Here is a 26,934-nt window from a genome sequence, read left to right as displayed (position 1 = left end):
ATCAAGTTTAGCTTCAAGGGCCTTCTCTGTGAGTTTCCCATGTCTTTTTTCTTCAGCCACATTCAAATCTCCATTTTTTCCAGCTTTATTTGCAGTTTTTTCAACATCTGTTACCTTTTCAATTCCATGGTCAGACATATTGCAGTTTCTTAATTTTCACACACACGAGCTTTAAACTGAGCAGAGCAACATCCCATAATAAGCAGCACAGCACACAACAGCGACAGTAGAGCAGTACATTCAAACTGTGTTTTTATTTCTTTGCAGTGGAGCATCGATCATTCATCAATTAATGTCCGTTCATTTTCAAACATCCAATATTGAACTCGAATCCAATCCAGATGAGATTAGTCTTTTACTTATGTTAGGTCAATAGCTTTCTTTAACTTGGTGCTTAGCTAAAGCCTTTATGCCGTCAAGAGTTCCTTTACATGCTTCGAATTTTGTTTGTTATTGCACTTACTTGGTTTGTTGAAGTTGATTGTAGTCTGTCCGGTTGGTTATGTGTGGATTGTGTGAGCGTGTGCATGTATTGGCTCTGAGCTCTAACATGCATCAAATAAATCGAATGAACTAAAAAGTACAAATAAACAAACATACGCTAATATCACTCGACTGATTGATATCCAAAAAATAGCGTTTAATATTGTGTCAGTAAGTGTCAAGTATCAAAACAAAACAGAGCAGAGCAGAGCAGTAAAAGACTGTGTGCTCTCTCAGCATTCACTGTTTGTTGCACACCTGCATGCAACTAGTGACCTGATTATAAAGGCCTTTCGTTAATACCAGTGGTCAACACCAGATGTTGACATTTCTCATGTATTTAAATGAGTAACTAAAAATGGCTCCAACAGACAATATGTGATCATACATTTCATTAACATCCAGTAACTATAGTAACTTGTTTATTACATGTGAAGTGCTGGTGTTCCAGATCTTTGTAAGATTAGGTGATAAAGGAATCACCAGAAGAAAAGAAAAGTCCAGCTGGTACAAAATGCTGCTCCCAGTCTGTTAACCAGGAGGAAGTGTAAGTGAGAGAAGTGAAAATACAGATCTAAGAGGAGACGGAGAGACTCAGGGAGGAGCTAAGATGTTACTGAACTATAGAAGAGAGAGAAACTTGTATATTCAACAGAGTTCAATACACAAACCATCAACATTACCTTTATTCAACATGCTGTCACTGCAGTATTGTGTCTTTTCTCTGCTGTTTCTTTACATTCTAACAGGTATGTTACATTCTGCATTTCAAAAAGATCACTGTCAACGTTTCTGAATGTCATTCACTTATTATGACTTTTACAACATGTTATAACAGAGTTATCTCTTCCTTTAGGTGTCAGCTGTGAAGAACTCACTCCAGTCAAGAATGAAGAGTACAGTTTAGAAGGCAGCACTGTTACTCTGTCCTACAGATACTCCAAACAAGCAACTGGTGATTATTTCTTCTGGTATCGACAATATCCAGGAAGACCACCAGAGTTCCTCATCTCCCATTTAGGAAGTGGAACAAAAATAAGCAATCCAATTCCTGGACTGTCTTTTAAAGTGAGTGTAAAGAGTTAATCCCTAATCAAGTAAAAGTGTTATACTGCATAAGTTGATTAAGAAACAAAAGCCACATAATCATCACATAATCATCATATAACCATGTTTTATGTATAAGGGCTTATAAAGCTGATTGAAATGCATCTATATGTGTTAAAGCACTGTTATACATGTCAAAGTATTCACAATACGGAGTTATGAGCTGATATTGCATCCACACTAAAGAACACACATGTGATCTATCATGTTCTGTATAATGATAACACACACACACATTCAAATGTTTGTACTACCTGATGCACATTAAAGGTTCATACTGCATGAGAGCACATGAGAGCACAAGGGGCTGCATAAAGAAAGTCCCTAAAATTCACATGTTTTTTAAAAATAAAGTGAAAGCGAATCCAGAGCTAAGGGTGGAAGACTTGGGGAATTCCAGACTCAAAATGAAAGTGATACAGCATTAAAAACGGGCCTGCTCGTGATTGGACAAAAAGAAAAAGGTTTCCACCAATAGATTTGGATTAGAGTGGGATGGATTAGCAGAAAGAGGTGGAGACTCTACCCAGTCTCAACCAGCATAAAAGCAGACGTGTTGAGAAGCGGTTTTCAGTTCAGCTCCGGGGCTTGACTCGATGAGTTGTATGTGTTGAAGCCTGTGAACGCATTAAACTCGATTGCATCGGATTCTGCCTGTCTCCAGTGTTTCTTTGAGTATACTTAGCTGAATCCAAGGTACCAGAACGACATCAGAGGACAACTGAGAAGCAACGTTGAGGACAAGGTCGGGAGCCTCTAGGCCCAATTCCAGGCACAGATTTTTACCACTTCATGTGCTGTGAGGCCCACAGTGACAGGAAACACCAAAACTCTGTACAAAAACATTATGAGCAATAACGTTTAGTTATTGTCTATGTAGTTCTCCCCTGTGTGTTTAATTTGGTCTCATCAGCCAGTATATATATATATATGTGTTGCCCCAGTGTCTCATTCTGTTCGGTCTGTTAGTTGAGTTAACGACTACTTGTGTTAGCCTTATTTCTCAGTAGAGTTATATTTTGTTGACCTCTTTTGAGGGCCCTATAACTCTAATTCTGTTGTATCCAGTTATCTGCTCTGTGAAATTAATTTCTTGGGAAAATAAACCCACCTTTTAAGAACTGTCAACTTGTGCTTTATATGCTTTGACTGCTTGATCCACAACATTCTCATAAACAGGGTAATCATATGTAATAATGTGTCATTTTATTTACTGTCAAATTTAACTTCACATTGGAAAATCACATATTATGAATCAGTTAACTTCATAAACTGGTTGGCATCATGGTTTTGATTTTGAAGTTCATAAAAGAGGTTTCTCTGTTGTTCTGTCAGGCTGTGATTTCTTGTGGTGTACCACAGGGTTCAATCCTAGGTCCTCTCGTTTTCTTTGTACATTTGTCTTTAGAATGAATTATTTCTAAATACAAGATTGATTCCCATAGTCTTGCTGACAATATGTGATTATATATTCCATTAAAATCCAGTACCTATTGCAGCTGGTTTATTACAGATGCAGTGAAGGTGTTCCAGACCTTTCTATAAGTGACTGAGTCCTGAACTGAGGTCTTTATACTTGCTTCTAAAATTCTTTAAACCAGTTGAAATCAAATCTTGCTCTGTTGATGTTAAGCTTACAGCTCATAGTCTGGGTAAAATATCTGAAGCTGAGATTTTCTTTCTTATTAGCTGATTTAAATTGTCTCCACTTTAGCAGCACAAACTAGGTCATTCCTCTATTTGCCTGAAACCCTGAAAAGGTGATGCATCCTTTAAATGATTGAAAAGAACTATATATTGTGTGAGTCTGTGGTTGTACAGTGACAGGAGCTGAGAAAGGAGACAGCCTAGCTTTCTCAGTTACACCCGGACCATTAATTGACCTCATCCAGTGTAATTAGTCATGTGCTTTTGTTGATCTAAAACAACAGAAGACTGAGTGCGGACAAAGAGAAAAATGAAAGTAATATGCCTAGAGTTATGTATTGAGTAGAGTTATATATTCTAATCATGGTCTGACCATCATTGATGGTCAGCTGTTGGAACTGGTTGTCAGATAACTGATGAAGGTTGAAGTTTGGGAGCGTTCAATGTAGTGATAATATTGTGATGGTAATGAGGCTTAAAATAAACTATCAGTGTTTTTCATAGACACAGAATAAATGGTTGTTTCCATGATGATCTAAGGTGTGGTGGAGCAGAGAGGTGTTATCTGGTTTATTCGAGTTACAGAGCATCAGTTCTGACAGCTAGCTACTCCCAAACGGCACGAAAGTAGATGAAAAGACAGGCCACTTAGCACCACAGACAGGATTAACACATACACAGCACACACACTACTGATATTTTGGGGATATTATCAATATCCCGTCACATCTCCTACTGATCAGATACATTTATTAATCAGAGCTCCCACAGAAGAACACATTACACAACTGAACAATTGTCTGTTAAAATCAGCATGGGAAAAGCTTAGAAACAGCTGATTCTACACGCCTCTCCCTGCTAATTTTGACAGAGAATCATTAAAATCCTTCTCAGTGAAGGCCTACAGTACGCATACTTATCAAAGTGTCATCCACCACGTTCAATAACAGTAAGATCTCACCATGTCTCAACCCAAGCATGAAGTGGAACTCAATCAAACTCTGTAAATGAGCCATGTTCCTCATTAAGACATGAGTCTCTCATTAAAACAATACATTATATCATCATGGTAGAATATAAAATCTTTTATGCAAAAACATATAAGTGATCATAACATGGAACATCTTATGCTATAAAAAATTATTAACGTATAACAAGAAAAACAGTATATTGTTATAAACATGAAAATATTTTTTTAAAACATGAAAAACATCTTGTTATAACAATTAAGTTTTAATGTTATTATGTAAGACGGATACACAAACTCACACACTAACAAATAAATAATGAAGCACCAAAGATGAAAAAGTCCAAGGGAATGTGTTGCTGTATTCAGCAGTGACAAATAATGAGGTGTTGTGAGATATGATCTACATGAGTAACACGTCATCATAATTCAGTGTGAAAGTAAATCCTCTTAAATGTAAGAGCTCAAATTCAACCCTGTATGTCAGTTATTACTGAGTAACTCTCTGACATATGCATAACCTCCTAAATATGTAACTATTTTAAACATGCAAACAACAGACTGAAGTAATGAATTGAATGTCTGAAAAATATGATCATTATACATAATAGAGTGTCATTATACTTACTGTTATATTTAATTCCATTCTTGGCAAATCAAATTATTTGAATCAAATATCTCCATAAACTGGTTGTCATCACCGACTCAGGTTCTGATTTTGTTCTGATCTTTATAAAAGAAGTTTCTCTGTAGTTCTGTCAGGCTGTGATTTCTTGTGGTGTACCACAGGGTTCAATCCTAGGTCCTCATTTTATATTTACCTGTTGCTTTTCGGTCAAATGATGTTAAAATAAAAAAAAAAAAAACATCAATTGCCACTTTTTTTGTTGACAATGTTATGATACATATATTCCATTAATATGCTGTAACTATGGCAGCTGGTTTATCACAGTTAACATGCTGATATTCCAGAACTTTCGACAACTAAGTGATGAAGGAATCAACAGAAGAAAAGAAAATAACAAAAATCTTCCCACCTCCAGCTGGTACAAAATGCTGCTCCCAGTCTGTTAACCAGGAGGAAGTGTAAGTGAGAGAAGTGAAAATACAGATCTAAGAGGAGACGGAGAGACTCAGGGAGGAGCTAAGATGTTACTGAACTATAGAAGAGAGAGAAACTTGTATATTCAACAGAGTTCAATACACAAACCATCAACATTACCTTTATTCAACATGCTGTCACTGCAGTATTGTGTCTTTTCTCTGCTGTTTCTTTACATTCTAACAGGTATGTTACATTCTGCATTTCAAAAAGATCACTGTCAACGTTTCTGAATGTCATTCACTTATTATGACTTTTACAACATGTTATAACAGAGTTATCTCTTCCTTTAGGTGTCAGCTGTGAAGAACTCACTCCAGTCAAGAATGAAGAGTACAGTTTAGAAGGCAGCACTGTTACTCTGTCCTACAGATACTCCAAACAAGCAACGAGCAGTGATAATTTCTTCTGGTATCGACAATATTCAGGAAAACCACCAGAGTTCCTCATCTCCCATTTAGGAACTGGAGCAATATTAAATCAACCAATTCCTGGACTAACAATTAAAGTGGATCAAAACCTAATCAATATGAACATCTCCTCTGCTGCAGTGACAGACTCTGCTGTGTACTACTGTGCTGTGAGGCCCACAGTGACAGCAAAGCCACAGTCTCTGTACAAAAACACAAGCTGACACACTGACAAGCTGCTGGAAGCCTTTTTTCCACACTGTTGGACTCAACTTTTTACCTCCACTAGAGGGCCACATTATCAAGTAGGCGCTGCACTACTTCTGCACTGTGTTCAACCATTCAGTCAATAAGAAGTGCTGCTGTGAAGAGAACAATTCTCACACTGAATGTTGAACATCAGCTAGTTTCTCCTGTTGATTTAAACCTTGTTGTAGAGATGGAACATTGGCTGTGGATTATTCTTGCTGCTCTTTTCTTTGGTAAGATACAAACAACTACATGTTTACTCTCTCAACACTTTTCACAACTAACTGAGCTGTGAGTGCTTTTAATGTTCACCATACAGAAAAGCTAAACACATCATTTCTGTTGGCATCTAGTACCTTCTAAATAACTCCTTATATGGTTTAATGTGACATCAGACAGAAGGCAGTGAAAATACAGACTATTCTACATGTGTGTGTGTCTGACTCTCTGTCTAGGTAACTCTTTAAACCTACTGATTGTTCTCCTTTAATCAATCATCTTTATTGATTCATCTCTTCCTCTGCATGTTCTCTTCTTCCCCAGAGTGTAAAGGAGAAGACAGAGTGATCCAGCCAACAGGAGATGTCATCGCTACTGAAGGACACACAGTTACACTTGGCTGTACATTTGAGACCAGTTATCCAGGTCCAACTTTGTTCTGGTACAAACAAGAAGCTAAAGATCACCCAAAGTACATGCTGAAGCGTTACTCAAACGCAGGAGATAATGCTCCAGAGTTCCAGAAAGACAGATTTAATGCAACACTCAGCAAGACATCAGTTCCTCTGAAGATCCAGAAGCTTCAGCTGTCTGACTCTTTTGTGTACTACTGTGCTGTGAGGCCCAGAGTGACAGGAAACACCAAAACTCTGTACAAAAACATTGTGAGCAAAGACAACACAATACTCCACAACATCCACTAGAGGGAGTCACACACTGTTAGACTTTAACACTTTGTGATGATGCAGTTTAGATGATTTTTAGTGGTGATAACAACAGACGCTGTTTGTGAAATATTAAAACAATATCATTATGAAGATGAATGTATTTTTAATAACTAAAACAAAGCCACAAATATTTGATTCATGTCATTCATAACAGGACTTTGATGTGTATTATAATGAATAATAATAAAAAAACAACGTACAAAGTGCCGTACAATTAAACTAAATACATTTAAAACACAAGAAAATAAACAAATGTCATAAAATGCCACCTAGTGAAAGATAAAACAAGGCCAAAGCTGAAACACAAAAAAAATTCAGAAATAAAATCAATAAAGTAGCAAGAAAATAGACAGACAGCTGAGATAAAGTCATGGTGCTCTCTGATAGAAGTACGTTTTTCAGAGAGACTTAAACAAAGACAGTGACTGAGACAGTTATATCCTTGGGCAGGTCGTTCCAGAGCCTCAGGACTCTGATTTCAAAGCTCTGTCCCCTCTAGTCTTCAGTCTGGACTCTGGGACAAGCAGAGGACCTCTGCCCAAAGATCTCAAACCACACAAAGGTTCATAAGGGACAACAAAGTCTGAAATGTGATCTGGAGCCATGAAGAGCCTCAAAAGTAATTCATAAGATTTTAAAGTCAATCCTAAAACAAACAGGGAGCCGATGTAAAGAGGCTAAAACTGGTGTGACGTGGTCATGCTTCTTGGTTTTGGTTAAAAGTCTTGTGGATGAGTTCTGAACAGTCTAATGTCATTGCAAGATTTTTGATGAAGACAGGAATAAAGGCTGCTGCAAAAATCAAGACACGAAGAGATCAAAGCAGGTACAAGAGTTTCTGTATCTGTGAAAGTTAAAATTCATCTTATGTTAGCAATATTTCTGAGGCAATAGAAACATGATTGGACAAGCTCAGTAACATGTTGTTCAAAACATAAATTACTATCCAACATGACACCTAGAGTTCTTGCAACAGGCTTTATGTGTTGTGACAGGTAACCAGTAGATGGCAGTATTTGTTTAGTGACCCAATGCCAAGGATTTCTGTTTTATCAGAATTGAGCTGAAGAAAATTGAACAACATCCAGTTTTTGATATCACACAGACAGTTCTGTAAAGAGCTCAGCATGCTGAGGTCAGTCGGTTTAACAGGGAGGAACAGCTGAGTGTCATCTGCGTAACATTGGAAAGAGACACCATGTCGATGGATGACATCACCCAAGGGGAGCATGTATAATGAGAACAAGATAGGAACAAGGATTGACCCTTGAGGCACACCATACTTGATATGGGAAATGGATGATATGACATTGTTAGTGGACACACAGAACTTCCTGTCTGGCAAGTATGAAGCAAACCAGTTTAGGGCAGTACCAGATACGTCAACCCAGTTCCTGAGTCTATCTAAAGGAATGCCATGATCAGTTGTGTCAAATGCTGCACTTAAGTCCGTCAGCATTCATTTAGACATCATTGGTGACTTTAAGAAGGGCTGTCTCAGTGCTGTGATGGTGGCCAAAACCAGACTTATCAAATATGCTGTTGTTAACCACAGCAGCAAGAGGCTGCTTTGAGACAATGTTTCCTAGAATCTTAGAAATGAAAGGCAGTTTAGAGATTGGCTGATCATTTTCTAAGATGGTGGGATCCAGCCCAGGTTTTTTAAGGACCATTTGGACACAAGCAGTCTTAAAGTAATCCGGGACACAATCAGCAATGTAAAGCAAACGGGGCCCAATACAATCAGTCACCTCAAGTAAAAACTAAGAAGAAATTATGTCAAGAGGGGTGGTTGAAACTTTCATATGTGACATGGCTTCTAGGAGCTCTGGCAGAGTAATGTGGGAAAAAGAGCTCAGGGAATCATGGTTCGGATGATCAACATCCAAAAAGGTGGGACTGGGGGTGATACCAAGTCCTATTGACTCTAATTTACCAGCAAAGTACGAGAGAAAGTTCTCATAGTCAGCATCAGAGTCAGCAGGAGCAGAAGGATAGGCTGGGTTTACTGGTCAACAGTCTTGAATAGGAATCTGGGGTTGTGTTGATTGGCGGAAATAACTTCAGAGTAGTAATGAGATCTTGCAGTTTTCACCATCCTATTGTAAATGAGTAGTTGCTCTTTCATAGCAGCAAAGTGAACCTGAAGACTTGACTTCTTCCATCTGCGTTCAGCTTTTCTGCAGGTTGTCATCACAGACTCAGGTTTTGATTTGGTTCTGATCTATATAAAATAAGTTTCTCTGTTGTTCTGTCAAGCTGTGGTTTCCAGTGGTGTACCACAGGGTTCAACCCTAGGTCCTCTCATTTTATATTTACCTGTTGCTTCTGGAGAAAATTACGCTGAAGCAAAACATTAATTTCTATTGTTTGGCTGACAATATGTGATCATACATTTCATTAACATCCAGTAACTATGGTAACTTGTTTATTACATGTGAAGTGCTGGTGTTCCAGATCTTTGTAAGATTAGGTGATAAAGGAATCACTAGAAGAAAGGAAAAGTCCAGCTGGTACAAAATGCTGCTCCCAGTCTGTTAACCAGGAGGAAGTGTAAGTGAGAGAAGTGAAAATACAGATCTAAGAGGAGACGGAGAGACTCAGGGAGGAGCTAAGATGTTACTGAACTATAGAAGAGAGAGAAACTTGTATATTCAACAGAGTTCAATACACAAACCATCAACATTACCTTTATTCAACATGCTGTCACTGCAGTATTGTGTCTTTTCTCTGCTGTTTCTTTACATTCTAACAGGTATGTTACATTCTGCATTTCAAAAAGATCACTGTCAACGTTTCTCAATGTGATTCACTTATTATGACTTTTACAACATGTTATAACAGAGTTATCTCTTCCTTTAGGTGTCAGCTGTGAAGAACTCACTCCAGTCAAGAATGAAGAGTACAGTTTAGAAGGCAGCACTGTTACTCTGTCCTACAGATACTCCAAACAAGCAACGAACCTAGATTATTTCTTCTGGTATCGACAATATCCAGGAAAACCACCAGAGTTCCTCATCTCCCATTCAGGAACTGGAAAAAAAATAAGCAATTCAATTCACAGATTGTCTTTTAAAGTGAGTGAGGATAAAACCCAAATGGACCTGCAGATCTCCTCTGCTGCAGTGACAGACTCTGCTGTGTACTACTGTGCTGTGAGGCCCACAGTGACAGCAAAGCCACAGTCTCTGTACAAAAACACAAGCTGACACACTGACAAGCTGCTGGAAGCCTTTTTTCCACACTGTTGGACTCAACTTTTTACCTCCACTAGAGGGCCACATTATCAAGTAGGCGCTGCACTACTTCTGCACTGTGTTCAACCATTCAGTCAATAAGAAGTGCTGCTGTCAAGAGAACAATTCTCACACTGAATGTTGAACATCAGCTAGTTTCTCCTGTTGATTTAAACCTTGTTGTAGAGATGGAACATTGGCTGTGGATTATTCTTGCTGCTCTTTTCTTTGGTAAGATACAAACAACTACATGTTTTGATTCTTTTCTAAAGATTTATACAAACTGGAGTTCAGAGCAGAAATCTCTCAACAGTTGAGCTGTTTCTGTCCACAGAGTAACACTGTACACTTGACATTTTCCACTGTCTTCTCCTCTCAGCCTCATCAACAATGTTAGTCTAATGGCTTCATTTTCTCTACTTTTTCCAGGACTAATAGCTGGAGACAAAATCTCTCCTGTACAAGATGAAGTCAGTCAAAGAGAAGGACAATCTGTCACACTCACATGTCAATATGAGACAACGGCCAATTATGTTTATCTATACTGGTACAGACATCATTCTGACCTTCAGGCACCTCAGTTTATACTCTGGAAAGGAGCACATGAATCAAAGAGGAGATGACCATATTCCTGATAAAACAAAATATGGATCTGAAACATCACCAGACTCAACTGAACTGACCATAAAGAATCTAACCCTGGCAGACACAGCTCTCTACTACTGTGCTCTAGAAACACAGTGATACAAAGTGTAGAAGAGGCTGTACAAAAACCTGAACACAGATATGTGACTACTCTTCAAAGAGGAGGGAAGTGGTATTCAAACCACAGCTTCATATCAGATGGATTCTGATGATTCCTGTTTGATCAGAGTCACTGTGGTTACAGCTGCTAATGAAACACTGTGGGAGGATTCACATGAGCAGCAAATCCACATCAGGGACAAACCAACTGTATTTTGGAGCAAACTCAAGACACCATGACAACTAACAGAAAATAAATACAGAAATAACTGCTGATCAAACAGACTGAGAAATAAACTGTGAATGTTCAGGCATTCTGTTCCAAATGTCTCCTTTAAAGCAGTCTAATCTGTCATTTTCAGTCCAAAGACAAAACGAGGATGAAAAGTTTGATCCCAGTTGAAGTTTATTGTCTGTACAATGAACACTAGAATTACTGCCTCGTGATTGTATTCCTCTGCAAACCAGTCAAGTGTCAGTTATAGTTTACATCAATGTCTGTCCAGACTCATGTGTAGCCATGACAGATGACACTGCTTCAGACAGGTGATGGATGTTGCTGCAGAGAAGCAACATATTGTCAAACTTGAATGCTGCACACCATGCCATACCTGTGATCTTTCCCTAACCTTATTCACACCATCCATGTGCCCATATCGTAGATAGCAGTCATTTTTATAAACTGATGTAAATCCAGGGTTTTGCAGAATCCTCCAATATCCAGGTTCTTGTCAGGAGAGAGGGTTGGTTTCCTCATGTGCACTTTGGTCACATTATTTTGTTCATGCGCGATGCAACTGTTTGCAGGGGGAAAACCAACTTCTGGGAGAAACATGACACCACCTGGATTTTCTTTATGATTTCAGATGAAGCGTTTCTGTAACTTCCTTTGAAACTAATCTGTGGTTGTTGTAGGAAAGTAAAGCACCTTCATCACAGCTTTGGAAAGATTAGTATCCTCATCATATTTAAAAAGAAAAAAAAGAGTCAATGCAGATAACTGATGTTGGACGAGACACAAACTCCAAACACTGGTGTCAGAAGTTAATGTCAGGACACACATTCCCCATCTGGACCTTCACATCAATTCTTTTTCACAACACAAATGTCACTCTGCCTACTGCGTTGGTACTGACCGTTGCCACTGAACATGAATCATTAATGCTGAGTAGTTGGATCATTTGTAGGTGACAGGTTGGACAAACATGTGAGCAGCATTAAGCTGGTTTCAGGTGCATAAACATTCACTTCTCTATTGTGTCTGAGATTCAAGAGTCTTTCCACTGTCTGTCTGTCCTGCTTGTCCCCGTCTTTCCCTCTTTGAATCTCCAATCCATCAGCCTCCCACTCTTTATCATTGTCTCCCTCTGTCGTCCATTAATTCATGTTCCCAGAACCCTCAGCTTCTTCTGTCCCCTCTGTTTTCTGTTGCCTGTCCACTCCCTGTGGTCCCTATTACAGATAAAAAACAGAGGATGTTTTTCTGCCTCGGAGGCAGCAGTAATCATGTGCTGGAAGGAAGACGGAAAATAAGAAGGATTATACCTTTCAGATATAATAAAGCACAATGTTCTCATGACTTTCTAAAGATGTAGATGTACATTTAATGCATCTGTTTTATTTACAGATTAGCACTGACATTCAAACCTATGGACTGGTTTGGAAACACATCCCATGGTTCAAAGTTTGACTTCAACCAGTGAATCTGCCTCTCATCTCATGTTTTCAGATAAATACAACATTAATACCCACAGGTATACAGGTATAGAGTCTGTATGGAACGTAGACTCAATAACAGACTGTCAGTTGGAAAATAGTAGATGCTGCTCTATTCTGCCTAAAAGATATTTACAGCAGGCACTGAGAGAACAAGGCTAGAAGAATCATTAAGGATCCTAACCACCCACATAACAGCCTTTTCTCCCTGTAAAAAGAAAAGTCAGCAGGATAACAGAGGTTCAGCTCTTTAAATGAAACTGTAAAATATATTCAGGTGTGGTTTTGGTGTTCATAACATACAGTGATATGAGAGGAGGAATAGGTTGAGGGAGGAGCAACACTGTCAAAGAAGAGCAGAAGAGAAAAAGACTCCCACTATCAATATCTAAAGCAGACACAACACAGATACTGTCTGTAAGATGCTGGCACTGCATCACTGTGGAACTGTTCCTGTTTTTCTGACCATATTCAAAGGTAGGTTAAAGCAGGAAGAATGAATGCCTTTAAGGGGTCTGTTTGTAATGTTTGCTAGAAATCACTGGAGCAGGACATCAGAGTTTAAACTCTCATTATATTTGTTTCCATCTTGATTAAAAAGATGTAATGCAGTTCAGTGTTTGTGTGATTCTTAACTCTCTTTAGACAGAAGCTCTTGAGAAGGAAGTCCTTTTTCTCTACAGTTTGTGTTTCTATCATTGTTGATAAGATGGAGTTAACAGACATCCTGTTATCATCTCCAATACAATCACTGAGAGTCAGGACAATGATGTCATCATGCTAAATGTCATGTCAATGTTGAGAGTTCCTCAGCAGATGATGAAGATGAAGGACCAATGATGTGAAGGCCCAGATCCATCAGAGTATCAATGTTCTTCCTCTGTCTCCTCCCCTCTCACTGCAGACATGAAACACTGGCTGAGAAACATCCTGATTCTGACTCTCTGTCTAGGTAACTCTTTAAACCTACTGATTGTTCTCCTTTAATCAATCATCTTTATTGATTCATCTCTTCCTCTGCATGTTCTCTTCTTCCCCAGAGTGTAAAGGAGAAGACAGAGTGATCCAGCCAACAGGAGATGTCATCGCTACTGAAGGACACACAGTTACACTTGGCTGTACATTTGAGACCAGTTACCCAAGTCCAACTTTGTTCTGGTACAAACAAGAAGCTAAAGATCACCCAAAGTACATGCTGAAGCGTTTGTCAAACACAGGAGATAATGCTCCAGAGTTCCAGAAAGACAGATTTGATGCAACACTCAACAAGACATCAGTTCCTCTGAAGATCCAGAAGCTTCAGCTGTCTGACTCTGCTGTGTACTACTGTGCTCTGCAGCCCACAGTGACAGGAAACACCAAAACTCTGTACAAAAACATGATGAGCAAAGACAACACAATACTCCACAATATCCACTAGAGGGAGTCACACACTGTTAGACTTCAGTAGTTTGTGATGAAGCAGTTCAGATTCTTTGTAGTGGTGATAAAACTGGTCTTCTTAAAGTTAGCTTCAGATTTTGCAGCTCAACCCCTGACCTATATTCTCAGTCTCTCTCTAAGCTCCAAGGTAATTCCAAAAATATGGAAGTCAGCCTTTGTTCTCCCACTACTGAAAGAGAGGGAGGTCACGTAATTAAACAATTATAGGCCCATTTCAAAGCTGTCAGTTCTCACAAAGAACCTCAAACAACTTGTCAGTAAACAATTGAAGGCGTTTTTATGTAACAATACTATTCTATCCAAACATCAGTCTGGCTTCAGAAAGCAACACAGCACCATTCCTGCAACTATGAAGGTGGTGAACAGTATCACTGGCATTTCTGACATGAAGCAGTGCTGTGCAGCTCTATTTATTGACCCGTCCAAAGCCTTTGATAATGTTGACCATCTTATTTTAAAACAGAGGTTGACTAGTATTGGTGTATCTGACCAGGCCGTGGGCTGGTTTGTGAATTGCCTCTCAGAAAGGTCTCAGTGTGTTCAGTTTGATGGGCTCACCTCGAACAGGCTCAACACTTGTAACGGTGTACCCCAGGGTTCTGTGTTCGCTCCCCTCATATTTTCACTTTATATTAACAGTCTTGGTCAAAACGTGGATGGTGCCAGTTTTCATTTTTATGCTGATGACACGGTGGTACATTGTGCTGGCTCATCCATCACAGAGGCTGTGGCCAAACTGCAGGCTGTCGTTAACGTTATCCAGATTCAGCTTTCACAACTAAAGCTGCTTTTAAATGCTGATAAAACTAAGATCATACATTTCTGTAATGCTGGGAAGAAGCCTGTGAACACTCCTGATGTTCTTACTGCTCAGGGAAAGAAGTTAGAGGTCGTCACGTGTTATAAATATCTCAGTATTTGGCTCGATGACTCTGTTTGTTTTAAACCTCAGGTTGATGATCTTCTTAAAAAGCCAACATTGAAGTTTTATTTCACAAACAAGTCCTGTTTCTCCTCTGAGGCCAGAAAGACACTGGCTGCTGCTACGTATTTACCAGTTCTGGATCACTGTGATCTGCTGTGCATGAATGCATCATTGTTTGAACATGTTAGATACTGCATATCATATCACTGTATGCTTTATTCCAGGGCTGGTCGGCCATCTTTGACCTTTGGTAGGCTGACTCACTGGTATTTGTTCATTTATAAAGCCATACTGGGTAAACTCCCTCCATACATTTGTACTTTGAACAGAGATCTGACTGTAGCTACAGTCTGAGATCTCAACACTCAGTTCTGTTGTCTGTTCCTGGTTCTCGGACTGAGCTGGACAAAATGTTTTTCTGTGCTCTGCTGCTCTCACCTGGAATAACCTTCAGGAAGAGTTGAAACTACGTGAACTGGTCTCTGCCTGATTTTGAAGCTCTCATAAGTACAAGGATGAATGAATCTGTTGGTTCTTGTCATTGTGTGCAGGTGTTCTAATATTTCTACATGTTCCTGTAGATCTTTTATGTTTTTATTGTGTTGTTGTTTGGCTGTAACTTTTTCATATACTGCTGTCTCAGCCAGGTCTCTCTTGTAAAAGAGATCCTTGATCTCAACAGGACTTACCTGGTTAAATATGGGTTAATAAAATCTTAAAATAATAAAAACAACAGAAAATGAAGCCCTGACAATTAAACACAGAACTAGGTAAAGTGTTTCACACAAACACTGATGATGATGAGGTGTTGTGGGATGTTTTTATGTGAACATTACCTCATCATAAATGAGTGTAAATCCTCTCATGTCTAATAGAGCTCAAAGCAACTTTGTGGCTCAGTTATTTCTGTGATGAACTTCTTAGATATTCATAACTGCCCTAATCTGAAACAATTTATATAACGTGAACACTTTTAAACTTTCATTTATTCATTCATTCATCTTCTAACCGCTTCATCCTCTTGAGGGTCGCGGGGGGGCTGGAGCCTATCCCAGCTGACATCGGGTGAGAGGCAGGGTTCACCCTGGACAGGTCACCAGACTATCACAGGGCTGACACATAGAGACAGACAACCATTCACACTCACATTCACACCTACGGACAATTTATCAATTAACCTAGTCCACAATCTGCATGTCGTTGGACTGTGGGAGGAAGCCGGAGTACCCGGAGAGAACCCACGCTGACACGGGGAGAACATGCAAACTCCGCACAGAAGGGCTCCCACGCCCGGGATCGAACCAGCAACCCTCTTGCTGTGAAGCGAGAATGCTAACCACCACACCACCGTGCCGCCCACTTTTACATTGTAATGAATAAAATATTCTATCTGTCCCAATAAACATGTAAATCATATGTAATATTGTGTCATTATATTTATTGTCAAATTTAACTCCACTGTTTGGAAATCACACATTTTGAGTCAGTTAATGGGTCCATGTCATTGGTCCAACATCCCATTGTTCCGATATGTGATTATACTAGGCTATACTGTATTTGTGTACCATAGAGGATCAGCAACGCAACAAAAGTAGGCTACTGGTCGAGATACAAGTGTCATAGAGAGGAGAGAATGAAACACCATAACCTCCTGTTATTAACTCTGGGGTTGGGGTTGTGTGGGGAGCTCTCCGCGGTGCTGAACGGCTCCCGGCGGGTTTATTTCTACCTTGATTGTGCGCCACGATCGGCTCTGGGTCAGCTGGGAAAGGCTTGAGGTGAAGCAGGCTCACGGCTTATGTGTTTGCCACTTTCTTTTTCATTTTTTTTTTGAACAATATCTTTATTGATTTTTTTCAGATACATTGACTTTACGCAGTATTTGTGACAGGGAAAATACAGAGATTGTCAAAGCCCTCCCTCCCAAACCAACCCATGCTGGTCATCACCCTCCCTATCCCTCCCCAGCTAATCTATCGCTTATCCCACACAAAAAAAAGAAAGAAAAAAAAGGAAAAAATAAAAAAAACGTGGATAAATATAAGAGTGGTAAGAAGTTCAGTACAATAGATAAAAACAAAAAATTAAATCAAATTAAATTAAAGCGGAGGGTTACAGTACATAGGCAGTGGCAGACAAGACATCAACAGTGGAGTACAGTCTTTTCATCAAATACATCACGTTGGGAAAAATTATCTGATACCTGTTGCTGTTACACCATTAGTGGTCTTTGCCCAGCCGACTGTGTGATGCTTTGTAAGTACCCCTTAAAGTCACTCCAACATTTGTCAAAAAGATGTTGTTTTTTTAAGTTGAGCGTAATCTTTTCAGAGGCCATATATGAAGCAGTTTCTTTCAGCCACATAGAGACAGTAGGAGGGTCCTCAGTCTTCCATAATATAGCTATGCATTTGTTTCCAGCAATCAGAGCTAGTTTAATCTTTCTTTCTTTTTCATTTTAACCCACACCATGATCTTTTCCTAACCCTAACCAAGTGGTTTTTGTGCCTAAACCTAACCAGACCTTAACCACAGGGCATCATGATGATTTCGGAACAACGGGTTGTTGGAACAATGGGATGTTGCACCAATAGGTTGTCGGAATAATGGGCTGTCGGACCAATGGGCAGACCCCCAATTAACTCCATGAACTTGTTATCATCACAGACTCAGATTCTGATTACTTTTGTTTCTGTCTTTCAGGCTGTGATTTCTTGTGGTGTACCACAGGGGTCAATCCTGGGTCCTCTCATTTTAACTTTACATGTTGCCTTTAGATTAAATTATTTCTCAATTCAAGATTGTTTTTCAGTGTTTTGCTGACAATATGTGATTATACATTCCATTACAATCAGGAAAAATGGCGGCTAATTTAGAACAGGTGAAGCGCAGGTGTTCAAGATGTTTCTACCAGTTGAAATCAAATCTTGCTCTGCTGACGTTAAGCTTACAGCTCAAAGTCTGGATAAAATATTTGAAGCTGAGCTTTTCTTTATTATTAGCTGATTTAAACTGTCTCCACTTCACAAGTACAAATTAGGTCACAAAAACACAAGCTGACACACTGACAAGCTGCTGGAAGCCTTTTTTCCACACTGTTGGACTCAACTTTTTACCTCCACTAGAGGGCCACATTATCAAGTAGGCGCTGCACTACTTCTGCACTGTGTTCAACCATTCAGTCAATAAGAAGTGCTGCTGTCAAGAGAACAATTCTCACACTGAATGTTGAACATCAGCTAGTTTCTCCTGTTGATTTAAACCTTGTTGTAGAGATGGAACATTGGCTGTGGATTATTCTTGCTGCTCTTTTCTTTGGTAAGATACAAACAACTACATGTTTACTCTCTCAACACTTTTCACAACTAACTGAGCTGTGAGTGCTTTTAATGTTCACCATACAGAAAAGCTAAACACATTATTTCTGTTGGCATCTAGTACCTTCTAAATAACTCCTTATATGGTTTAATGTGACATCAGACAGAAGGCAGTGAAAATCCAGACTATTCTACATGTGTGTGTGTCTGACTCTCTGTCTAGGTAACTCTTTAAACCTACTGATTGTTCTCCTTTAATCAATCATCTCTATTGATTCATCTCTTCCTCTGCATGTTCTCTTCTTCCCCAGAGTGTAAAGGAGAAGACAGAGTGATCCAGCCAACAGGAGATGTCATTGCTACTGAAGGACACACAGTTACACTTGGCTGTACATTTGAGACCAGTCAAGCAGGTCCATATTTGTTCTGGTACAAACAAGAAGCTAAAGATCACCCAAAGTACATGCTGAAGCGTTACTCAAACACAGAAGATAATGCTCCAGAGTTCCAGAAAGACAGATTTGATGCAACACTCAACAAGACATCAGTTCCTCTGAAGATCCAGAAGCTTCAGCTGTCTGACTCTGCTGTGTACTACTGTGCTCTGCGGCCCACAGTGACAGGAAACACCAAAACTCTGTACAAAAACATTATGAGCAAAGACAACACAATACTCCACAACATCCACTAGAGGGAGTCACACACTGTTAGACTTCAGTAGTTTGTGATGATGCAGTTTAGATTCTTTGGAGTGGTGATACGAACAGAAAATAAAGCACTGAAGATGAAACACAGAATGAGGCAAAGTGTTTCATACAACACAAACTGCGGATGACGAGGTGTCGGATGTTATTTATATGAACAATATGTCATCAAAAATGAATAATGGCAAATCATCTGATATCTAAGAGCTCAAAGTCAACTCTGTGGGTGAATTGTTATTGGAAGGCACTCTCTTACATATTCATATCTGTCCTAATAGGAAATGCTTCAAATAATGTAAAAGCATTGTATGGAAAAGGGATACTTCAGCTGCCAGTATCTAGTTTAACAGAGGAATTTAAATGTACCAAGGTCATGACAGAGCTCTTGTTATCTGGGAGTAAGGACGTGGTAGTCAGGAGTGTGGTTCCAAATCCAACCAAGGGGAGGAAGTGGAACCCAAGATCGGCAGTTCAGGAGGCAGAGGCAGCTCTTAGGCATGCAGAGATTGTAGGTAATGTTCAGTTTGGCCGGGGAGGCCTGGGGCTTGGCTCAGGCAAACCGGTATGGAATACAGCAGGTCTCTAAGATAAAAGAAAGCTGGTTGTGGAACAGATACATAGACAGGAGGAGATAGTAAGGGGTGCAAAGGTAGTGGCCCAGGCTAAACAGGGACAGTGGTTGAATTGGGAAAGTGTAGAGAAGAGGAAGCTTAGTTGGAGGGACCTGTGGAGTATGGAGGAGAATCGTATTAGATTCCTGGTAGGGGCTACATACGATGTGTTACCAACCCCCCAGAACCTAAAACTGTGGGTAAATGAGGACCCATCATGCCCATTGTGTTCATGTACCGCAACCTTAAAGCATATTTTGTCAGGCTGTAAAGTTAGCTTGTCACAAGGCCGATATACATGGAGACATAACCAGGTGTTGAAATGTTTTGCTGCAGGCATCGAAGGGAAATGAAGACAGGTGAATTCAGAAGGTGTTAAGGATAGGAGTTTAGCAATTCAGTTTGTCCGTCAGGGAGAGAAACGCAGACGAGATAAGTTAGTGAGGAGGCAAGGGTGTGGCCGCCTAGAAGGTGCTTGTGATTGGGAAATGCAAGTAGATTTAGGGGGAAAGCTTGTTGTTCCCCAGGAAATAGTTTGTACCAGGCAGAGGCCTGACTTAGTGTTGTGGTCAGTGAGTCAACGGATAGTTTATTTCATTGAGCTGACAGTTCCTTGGGAAGACTCAGTGGAAGAAGCCTATGAAAGAAAAAAGCTTAGATATGCAGACTTAGGAGCAGAAGCTGAGCAGCGAGTATGGAAGACTAGGATTTGTCCAGTGGAAGTGGAGCGTAGGGGATTCATAGCAAGATCAGCTGTCTCGCTCCTGGGGGAACTCGGAGTGCGGGGAGTTTGAGGAAGACAGTGAGGGAAATGTCAGATGAAGCAGTTAGGTGTAGCCAGTGGATCTGGAAGCATAGAAATAATGTCAGTTGGGGGCCAGCAGGGGGAACTACTAAGCAGGGCACATAACTCCTTGAGATCAGGTGGAGAGATCCACTTCCTCTCAGGAGGAAATCCAGGAAGAGGAAGGTTATTTTAGTGTGGGAGTGGCCTATTTGAATCCCTTTTGTTTGAGACCATGCTGCAAGGTGAGTGTGTTTGCTGATCCTGTAAGTTAATTTAGCTCCTTTAACTTTAGCTTATATTGTAGTTATGCTATGTTGCGTGTGAAATAGAGTATGGTGAATGTGCTAGGAAAGGTAGTATCAGCCCTGTTTCTACCTGGAGCTCGCATGTACGGAGCCTGGGTTTGGTTGAAGGTGGCAGTGCTGTTTGGGCTGAGAAAGCCATGTGTAAGTAAGGTAAAGGAGGTTGTTGGGTTGGTGTGGGGAGCAGTGAGACCTGGCATTAGGGGAGTGTCTCTGGGACGCCAGAGATTACTGTCTAGCCTCCTGGAGGTGTCGTGGGACCAACTAGACGAAACACTGGTGAAAGGAGGTTCCCACCCGATGACCACAAAGACATGTTAGTAATCACTGCTCACTGGTCTGTATAGTTAAGCCTTGCCATAATAGCTTATCATAGGGCTTAGGTTATTCACTGAGTGCTGATCCTTTCTCTAGAGCACAAACTTCTTGTGTTTATCTGAATGTGACCACTGTTTTTACACTGTTATGAGTAAAATGTTCACAATCTGAGCGATGGCCGTGCCCACAACCACACGAAAGGTTGAATGATTGACACACTAACCCACAGCGTTACGTCATGTTCAGTTACCTTCAGTTACCTTTAATCTGCAGTCACAAGATCATATTTCTCCTGTTTTAGCTTCTCTGCACTGGCTCCCTGTAAAATCCAGAATTGAATTTAAAATCCTACTGTTAACTTATAAAGCTCTAAATGGTCAAGCTCCGTCATATCTTAGAGAGCTCATAGTGCCATATTATCCCACCAGAACACTGCACTCTGAGAACGCAGGGTTACTCGTGGTCCCTAAAGTCTCCAAAAGTAGATCAGGAGCCAGAGCCTTCAGCTATCAGGCTCCTCTCCTGTGGAATCATCTTCCTGTTACGGTCCGGGAGGCAGACACCGTCTCCACATTTAAGACTAGACTTAAGACTTTCCTCTTTGATAAAGCTTATAGTTAGGGCTGGCTCAGGCTTGCCCTGTACCAGCCCCTAGTTAGGCTGACTTAGGCCTAGTCTGCCGGAGGACCCCCCTATAATACACCGGGCTCCCTCTCTCTCTCTCTCTCTCTCCCTCTGTCTCTCTCGTATTCTATTACTGCATCTTGCTAACTCAGCCATTCTGGATGTCACTAACTCGGCTTCTTCTCCGGAGCCTTTGTGCTCCACTGTCTCTCAGATTAACTCATATCACAGCGGTGCCTGGACAGCGTGACGTGTGTGGTTGTGCTGCTGCCGTGGTCCTGCCAGATGCCTCCTGCTGCTGCTGCCATCATTAGTCATTAGTCATACTTCTACTGTTATTATACACATATGACTATTGTCACACATGTATACTGCCAGATATTAATACATACTTTCAACATATTGTACCACAGTAGCCAGAACTATAACTATAATATTATTACTTTCATTAATGTTGTTGTAAGCTACTGTCATTACCTGCATCTCTCTCTCTGTCTCTCTCTCTGTCTCATTGTGTCATACAGATTACTGTTAATTTATTATGCTGATCTGTTCTGTACGACATCTATTGCACGTCTGTCCGTCCTGGAAGAGGGATCCCTCCTCAGTTGCTCTTCCTGAGGTTTCTACCGTTTTTTTTCCCCATTAAAGGGGTTTTTTTGGGGGGAGTTTTTCCTGATCAGCTGTGAGGGTCATAAGGACAGAGGGATGTCGTATGCTGTAAAGCCCTGTGAGGCAAATTGTGATTTGTGATATTGGGCTTTATAAATAAAATTGATTGATTGATTGATTGAGATTAGACAGATTTGATTGTTTTAAGCATCACTTTAGTATTTTTAAAGGGTGCAGAATACTGCCTGTTGGGTTTACAGATCATTCCATGGTGTCTTGTAATGTCTTCATTGCAAATGTAAAACACAAGTCTGCATATTGGCACTTTAACACTGCTTTGTTATTAGATGTACATTTTAGAGAAAACTTTACTTTTTTTTGGAAAGTTTTTAAAACTAGAAAAGAAGATTTTACATCATTGAAGCAGTGGTGGGATTGTGGGAAGGTGGAGATCAAGCAGCTATGTCAACAGTACACTCTCAATGTCTCTCGGAACATAACCAAATCTATGAGGGATTTGGAGATAGAAATAGTGGAACTGCAGAGTTCTGCAGAGTCCACAGGAAATCGAGGCTGCTTTGAAGACCTCAAATCCAAAAAAGCCGTACTGGCAGACCTGCTGGGCTCTAAAGCACAGGGGGCGCTGGTCCGGTCTCACTTTCAGAGCGCTGCTCAGATGGACTCACCGTCAAAGTTTTTTTTCAGCCTGGAGAAGAAGAACGGGCAGAGCAGGTTTATCCACGCACTGCGCTCGACTTCAGGACAGATGCTGACTGAAGCCCGTGGGATCCGGCAGAGAGCTGTGGACTTTTACTCCCATCTGTATGACAGTGAGTACACAGAGGATGAGGGGGCTTTTAACTCCTTCTGCAGTGGGCTGCCCAGAGTCCCAGAGGAGACCAATAAGGAGCTGGAGGGTCCTCTGACTGAAGAGGAAGTGTACGCGGCGCTGCAGAGCATGCAGGGAGGGAAGGCCCCTGGGATCGATGGGCTTCCACCAGAGTTTTTTAAAGCTTTTTGGAATGAGCTGAGTGAAGATATTCTAGAAGTCTTCACTGAGAGTTTTAATGACTCATTTCTGCCACAGAGTTGTAGGAGAGCAGTGCTGACTCTCTTACCAAAAAAAGGTGACCTGCAAGATATAAAGAACTGGCGGCCAGTCTCTCTGCTCTGCACAGATTATAAACTGTTATCGAAAGTCCTGGCTAATAGACTGAAGAAGGTGATGGACCAAGTCATCCACCGGACCCAAACCTACTGTGTGCCCGGCAGGTCCATTGTTGACAATGTGTCACTGATTAGAGATTTTTTGGAAGTCTCTGGTTCTTTGGGTTTTGATGCTGGTCTGGTTTCTTTGGACCAAGAAAAGGCATTTGACCGGGTTGAGCACCGTTACCTTTGGAAAGTGTTACAAAGGTTCGGCCTCAGCCCTGGACTTATTGCCAAGATTAAGGTTCTGTACGAAGACATTCAGAGTGTACTGAAAATCAATGGTGGTTTGTGTAAACCTTTTAAAGTGACCAGGGGTATCAGACAGGGCTGCTCGATGTCTGGTATGCTCTACGCACTTTCTATTGAACCCATGTTGCACAATATTCGTTCTTTTATTGATGGTCTGGTTTTATCTGATTCTAATATACATTTTAATTTATCTGCATATGCAGATGATATTATTGTCATTGTAAAGAATCAGGAAGATGTGAAGGTTTTAGGAGACATTGTTGAAAACTTTGGTAAAATATCAGCTGCCAAAGTAAACTGGGCAAAGAGTGAGGCCTTAGCAGTTGGGAGTTGGTCTGCGGGGCTCCCTCAGCTGCCAGGAGGGTTAAGCTGGAGGAGGGGAGGCCTAAAGTACCTGGGAGTCCATTTAGGAGATGAACAGAAAGGGATGGATAAATAAAGAAAAACTGGGAGGGAGTGGTGGAGAAGGTGGAGGGGAGGTTGGCCAAGTGGAAGTGGCTGTTACCTCACATGTCTTTCAGAGGAAGAGTCCTGATTATCAATAATTTGGTAGCATCAACTCTCTGGCATAGGTTAAAGTGTATGGAACCCCCTTCTGGTCTACTAAAAAAAGTACAGTCTATGGTGGTCAACTTTCTTTGGGATAACTTGCACTGGGTTTCCTCGAGTGTACTTTACCTGCCAAAGGAAGGGGGGGGGGGGGGGGGGGGGGGGGGGGGGGGCAGGGGTTAGTGCACCTGGAGAGCAGAGCAGCAGCCTTCAGAATACAAGTTATTCAAAGGTACCTTACAGGAAATGACGACGTGGTCTGGAAACCATTGATGAGCACCATTTTAAGGAGAATAGCAGGTTTGGGTCTGGATGTGTCTCTGTTTTTAATGGACTGTGATTTTATTCGTTTGTGCGACTTGCCTCCTTTTTATCAGGGACTGTTTAGAGCCTGGACTCTTTTTAAATGGAAAAGACTGGAACCTGCAGCTTCACTGTTTTGGCTCCTGGAAGAGCCTCTGATCCACAGGGCCCGGCTGGATGTTCAAGAAGCTAGCAGACCTGCTCTCACACAACGCTTATGTTCAACCGGGTCAGTGAAGCTGAAACGCATAGTGGATACTGCAGGTCCAGGACTTCACAACACAGAGGCAGTGGCATCTCTGATGGGTCTCAGGTCAAGTCAGCACATTAGAGACATTTTAAACGCATGGATTAAAAGACTGACCAACGAGGAAATGGATATGCTCCAGGACTATTTTATTGGAACAGAGACTCCTGATGGAGGAGATCCGTTCCCTGAACTGGGTCTTCAAATTGAAAAAACTGGATTGACAGAGCCATTACTGGTCAGAACTACGGCTGCTTCTGTAAATTTGTCCATGTTGAATGGAAAAGTCTTGTATAAATACTGTGTCAGAGCTTTAAATAAGGAAAAGCTGAGTGGGAGGAAGGACACTGTGTGGAGAGAGAGACTAAAGGTGCAGGATGACTGGAAGCCAGTGTGGAGGGTGTTTTATAAACCGCCGCTAAACAAGAGGTCAGGTGACCTGCAGTGGAGAATTCTGCAGGGGGCGCTGGTTGTTAATAGTTTTGTTTCTAAGATAAATCCCAATGTTTCCATTAATTGTCCCTTCTGTAAGGAACCAGAAACTATTTTTCACTGTTTCCTCGACTGTAGAAGACTAGAAGTTCTGTTTGAAGCCCTGAAAACTGTGTTTTTAAATTGTAGTGAGAGTTGGTCTGAAACTGCTTTTATTTTTGGTGCTGGCTACAAGAAGGAAAATGCAAACAAGTGGCAGTTGTTGAATTTTGTCGTAGGACAGGCCAAACTGGCTATTTATAAAAGCAGGAAAAATCAAATAGAGAATGTTTTAGGTGAGGAAGTGTTATCAATGTTTGTGTCGTTGGTGAAAGCCAGAGTTAGAGTGGATTTTAGATTCTACTCTCTGATGAATAATGTTGATGAATTTTTGTCTCAATGGTGTTTCAACAAAGCTCTGTGTTCTGTTGTTGAGGGGGAGCTGAGATTTAACTCTGTGTTTCTATGAGATTTTTTTTCTTTAACATATTTATTTATTTCTGTCTAATCTGGTAATCATGTCATTTTGAGATTGTCTGTTATTTATTGGAAAATAAAGGTGTTTTTTAAAAAATCAAAATCTCTCTCTCTCCCTCTCTCTCTCTCTCTCTCTCTCTCTCGTTCGGTCTGTTAGTTGAGTTAACGACTACTTGTGTTAGCCTTATTTCTCAGTAGTTATATTTTGTTGACCTCTTTTGAGGGCCCTATAACTCTAATTCTGTTGTATCCAGTTATCTGCTCTGTGGAATTAATTTCTTGGGAAAATAAACCCACCTTTATGAACTTTCAACTTGAGCTTTATGTGCTTTGACTGCTTGATCCACAACATTCCCATAAACAGGGTAATCATATGTAATAATGTGTCATTTTATTTACTGTCAAATTTAACTCCACCATTGGAAAAATCACATATTTTGAATCAGTTAACTTCACAAACTGGTTGGCATCACAGCCTCAGGTTTTATTTTGAAGTTCATAAAAGAAGTTTCTCTGTTGTTCCGTCAGGCTGTGATTTCTTGTGGTGTACCACAGGGTTCAATCCTAGGTCCTCTAATTTTCTTTTGACATGTTGTCTTTAGATCAGATTATTTCTAAATTCAATATTGATTCCCATTGTTGTACTGACAATATGTGATTATATATTGCATTAAAATCCAGTAACTATGGCAGCTGGTTTATTACAGATGAAGAGCAGGTGTCCCAGACCTTTCTACAAGAGATTCTTAAACTTGCTCCGAACATTCTATAAACCGATGTTAGACTTACAGCTCATAGTCTGGGTAAAACATTTGAAGCTGAGCTTTTCTTTATTATTAGCTGATTTAAATGGTCTCCACTTTAGCAGCACAAAAGCGGACACAGACCCAGTGTCCGTGTAAGTCAGAGAAGAGAAAATACAGATCTAAGAGGAGACGGAGAGACTCAGGGAGGAGCTAAGATGTTACTGAACTATAGAAGAGAGAGAAACTTGTATATTCAACAGAGTTCAATACACAAACCATCAACATTACCTTTATTCAACATGCTGTCACTGCAGTATTGTGTCTTTTCTCTGCTGTTTCTTTACATTCTAACAGGTATGTTACATTCTGCATTTCAAAAAGATCACTGTCAACGTTTCTGAATGTCATTCACTTATTATGACTTTTACA

Source organism: Epinephelus lanceolatus, chromosome 12 (assembly GCF_041903045.1).
Source record: "Epinephelus lanceolatus isolate andai-2023 chromosome 12, ASM4190304v1, whole genome shotgun sequence".
Classification (NCBI taxonomy): domain Eukaryota; kingdom Metazoa; phylum Chordata; class Actinopteri; order Perciformes; family Serranidae; genus Epinephelus; species Epinephelus lanceolatus.
This window is presented reverse-complemented; position numbering follows the sequence as displayed.